Below are 4535 nucleotides of genomic sequence, written 5' to 3'. Positions count from 1 at the left end.
AAAACCTAAACGATACCCATCCCTATTCACAAGGATGTGCTTGTGATAAAACACTACAGCCCCCCAGAACCTCGAGAGGCTGGGGAGGGGGACAAAGGAATTCCTTTCATCCCAGAGTTGAAACAATGTAGAGATGGTAAGCATAAAAGTGACAACATTTAACAATTCACTTTAACAAGTGTCCTTAAATTTTAATAGTTAAAGAACATGGGATCACATGTGTGCACACTTTAATATATTGATTGTGAGTGAGGACATAATTATGAAGCTGCTGGATTTATATTTATAGTAGCAAAAAATAATGTCAGCAAACATTTTACTGATATGAGCAGTATAAACATTTTTACAACTTTACATGTAAACATACATTTCCAGATTATGTTGACAAAAATCAAATTAGTATCTCCTTGGCAATGTTTTCCCTTGTGAAACTTCCTCATATAATTTTTCCTGTTTTAAGGAAAAGCTCTCACGCAACAAATAGCTAGAACAGACAAGTGGACAGCTTTGCACTTTAAACAAATCAAATCAAATCAAAATGTATTAATTAATTAATATTTGTAATCCACATTCATGACATTCACAAACCCAAAGGAAAGCTTTTTCTTAGAGAGCATAGCTGATCCTCTTTAAACGTGTTATGACAAATAATAATAATAATAACAAAAAATAAAATAAAACCACACATTTTTGCCCTTAAACTTATGTGACAGTCACACAATGTAAGTAAAGGCATAATACAGAAAAATAACTTAAACCTTTACATGCCTCAGGTAAAGCATTATTAAGAAGAAAAATTAAATAAATTTTCCTTTGTAAGGAATTATAAGTATAGCGCTTTCTCAGGACATTGTATAACTTTTTTCCTAATTTGCCTAGCAAACGCACTACAAAACTAAACAAACTGCCACTGACCTGATAAAATCCTGCCGACTTCCACTCAGCTATTGCTTTCTTATATGCACTAGTGGCATCTCGATCACGGATGGCATCAGTGATTACCTCAGTTTGTATGACAGAGAGGACTGTTGCAACACATTTCGGGTATGTTAAGTGCAAGGTGTAGTAATATGCAATCAACACCAACATTCCTTCCCAGAAATCCTCCAAGGGGAGAGTGGTCACTGGTATGTTTCCCACAGCAACAATGCTGGTTGTTCCATCAAAAAGCAGCACTGGGGAAGAGAGAACCCACTTCTCCAGGTATAGCATAGCATCTTCACCCCAGCTATAAAGAACAAAATAAGGACAAATTCTTCAAGATTTTAAATCAAAGCATTGCTGTGCATCCAAAAAGCTTAAGACACAAAAAACACCATCAAGAGTTGTTAATGCTGATTTACTATTGGAACAGAGCAAATGAATATAAAAATATCTGACTTATGTGGTGAACACAAATGTGCTACCACATTTTGGTAAATTTTATTATTTTTAAGAAAAATATACGCCAGTAATTAAGACAATTATTATTTTACATTCATTACGTGTAGTCCATAAAAATTGAGGAGAGTAAAAGTGAGAAGTGATAAGCGGAACTTTTGACACTGTAGTCGTTCGCCCGCGGTTGCCTAGAGCGGACCAACTTCCTGTCCTCGCAGACGCAATTCGCACAAGAGCACCTGGCTGCAGCCACTGGGGAGCGCCATATTGCGACCTCCACAGTAAACGGAAGCACGTGACCTCCACAATAACCGGAAGCACGTGACCTCCACAGTAACCGGAAGCACGTGACCTCCACAGTACCCGGAAACACGTGACCTCCACAGTAAACGTAAACACGTGACCTCCACAGTAAACGTAAACACGTAACTTCAGTTAAATCGACTTTGACAGCGAAAACTAAATTGTATTTTTGTTACTATTGATGCTGCTGATAAATAAATTTGATTCTAAGTGTTTTTAACCCAGATTGTTAAAAAAAAAAACACTTAGAATTTATTTATCAGCACCTTTCGCGGACTCGCTGGCTGCAGCCACTGGGGAGCGCCATATTGGGACCTCCACACTAACCGGAAACACGTGACCTCCACAGTAGCCGGAAACACGTGACCTCCACAGTAACCGGAAACACGTGACCTCCACAATCGGCAGAAATACGTTCCTGCGTGCATCATCGACTGTGGAAACCTTGCAAGTGGATCGTAAAGGTTGGGACAGAGTTTTTCATGTATAAATTTGCCGTTAATAATTGTATAATTCTAGGAATCATCTAGTTTGCTTACACTGATTATGTTGGCACTTTGATAGCATTACAACAACTGTCATACCCCCGAGGTATCTAAACTTTAGTAATGTGTGCACTTTTGACACATCTGGTTATCATTTAGTGGTCAGTTTCAAATGTATTTGATTTTTGCTTGTTATGAACAAATTCACTTCACTACTTTTCACTGTCAGTAACATCGATGCACATTGTTCCATTTACTGCATATTGCGCTTTATTCATGTCTCTCATTCCACCTGCAAAAACATTGTAAAGTTTGTCACAAAGAGATTTATATATTTATAAATACTAATATTCTCTATTCTATGCTCTACTGATTTTTATTGCCCAGATTTTAGTTAGCCTTTGTTAAATTGTCTTTTATATGTCAATATATACGTATGTCCCAAATAAAAGTGTCTTGTAAATTATGTTTTTGTAAAGAATTTTCTCCCAAATCTCTTACATGCTAACTGTAACGTGTTATTTCTGCTAAAACCTGAACTTAAATGTGTATATGGTGTTTATCTGATTTTCTATTTGTTTTAGATGCACATATCAATTTGGAATTCTGCCTCCAAGCCAGAATTGCAGGAATGCACCACGTGTTGCAGAAGACTCTTTCACTGCCCTCTGTGCCCCACTTTCAGCCCTACTGTCAGGGCAAAGATTGAGGAGTATATAAATGGACACATTAAAAATGCTTTGCCTTTCAAAGGTATGTTGGTATTAAATATACCTCATAGTTAAAGTTATAAATATGCACTTCTTTTCAGCACCTCTGCAGTCTCTTTGTTGACTTAAATGTTGCTTTTCACATTGTACAGTTCAGTGCATTCATCAGCAAGAGAAAAAAAGTGTTTTCATTAAATTTTTTTTTTCATGTTCACCACATTTCCTGACAGCTCTTGTGATCCACACCATTTTGCTTTCATTATTGAGGATGGCTTGGATATTTTTGTTAATATGTACAATCTGATTGTTAGATAAACTGATTGCATTCTATACAACTACATTTAAATTACATGTTGGTTTTTTCTTTTTTTCTCTCTTACAGACAAAATGATATGCCGGTGCACTTTCACTGCCCTGTCTGTAACATGACAATCATGCAGCGTGGGGATATGGCAAGGCAAATATTGTCATGTCAGCGTTTAGGACTGCTCCCCACTGAACTCTCCGTGGAGCCCCGCCTCTCTCCCGCTGCACTCTCTGTGGAGCCACATCTCCCTCTCGATGTCTTGTCTCCAGTATCTAAACCATTTTCTGAATCTTTGGTAGAACATTCATGTGTTCTACCCTCTGTGCTAAATGAAACTGTGGCTTGTGGAAAGTCCATGGAAATGAAACGCCCTCACTGTGGTCTTAGTCTTCTTACAAAAAAAACTTCAAGGCTCACATGATGAGGAGGCATTCAAACAGATCAATAGATGTTTGCCTGGCCTGTCATCTGCAGTGTTTTTGTGTAGAGGGACTTCTTCCTCTTTGTTTTTCAGTTTGCAGAGGACATGGAGCTCTTTTTAAAAGCATGTGCTGACGAGCAGGGACTATGGGTCAATGCGATGTTTGACATTTAATGGACAGATGAAGGCACTGGCTGTTTGTTTGTGTTTTTTATGTGTTGTTTGTTTTTCAGTGTACAGAATTCCAGTTAAGCTTATTATAAAATGTTGTTCACTTGTTTCCATGTCCATACTAATAGTAAAAAATTTAAGTGTAAATGTAACAGCATGGTTTATACTTGTAACTTCAAAGTAAAAAGCTTATTGTTGATATTAACATTAATGTATTACCCCGTAATTAATAATATTTTTATACATTTTACGCATTAACCCTCTGGGCTCTATCCTGTCCATTTGTGGCCACTTCACTTCTTCTTTTTTGACTACTACACTGCAGTGGACCAAAAGAATGACACAGGTTTGATCTTAAGGATCTAATAGTTGTGTGTTTGTGCATGACATTGCAACGCAAATATGTATTTGCAAGATAGACTGGGAATAAATTATGACGCATCAAATATTAGACAGGCTGCAGGGAATTTTTGTTGATACAGGTTATTGACCTTTGTGTTTCCCAGTCAAACTTAGCTTTGACACACATGCTAACACTTTTACTCTTGTGCATTTCATAACAAGACACCATAGCCAAAATATTAACTCTATCAAAAAAATTCAAAGCTGCAGCTGCAGCACACACAGCAACAAACACTGTTAGTAAATGTGTCCTGGAGTTTATGCAGATGCAAAAAGTGCTACTGCTGTAAGTAAGCCTAACAGCTTCCAGATCACTTATCTTTCTGGAAAGATGGTAAGAAAGGCATCACTGCTCA

The 4535-nt window shown here is 37.4% G+C and overlaps 1 long non-coding RNA gene across 1 annotated transcript; it reads left to right on the top strand.

The window, feature by feature from the left end:
- The first annotated feature begins 2009 nt into the window (after nt 1-2009).
- LOC120436232 lies at nt 2010-4228 on the top strand. The gene is made up of 3 exons (XR_005610259.1): nt 2010-2147; nt 2753-2921; nt 3261-4228. It is a non-coding gene; the product is annotated as an uncharacterized LOC120436232 (long non-coding RNA).
- The last annotated feature ends 307 nt before the right edge of the window (nt 4229-4535 follow it).

The sequence above is a fragment of the Oreochromis aureus genome, linkage group 3, assembly GCF_013358895.1.
Source record: "Oreochromis aureus strain Israel breed Guangdong linkage group 3, ZZ_aureus, whole genome shotgun sequence".
NCBI lineage: Eukaryota > Metazoa > Chordata > Actinopteri > Cichliformes > Cichlidae > Oreochromis > Oreochromis aureus.
This window is presented reverse-complemented; position numbering and strand designations above follow the sequence as displayed.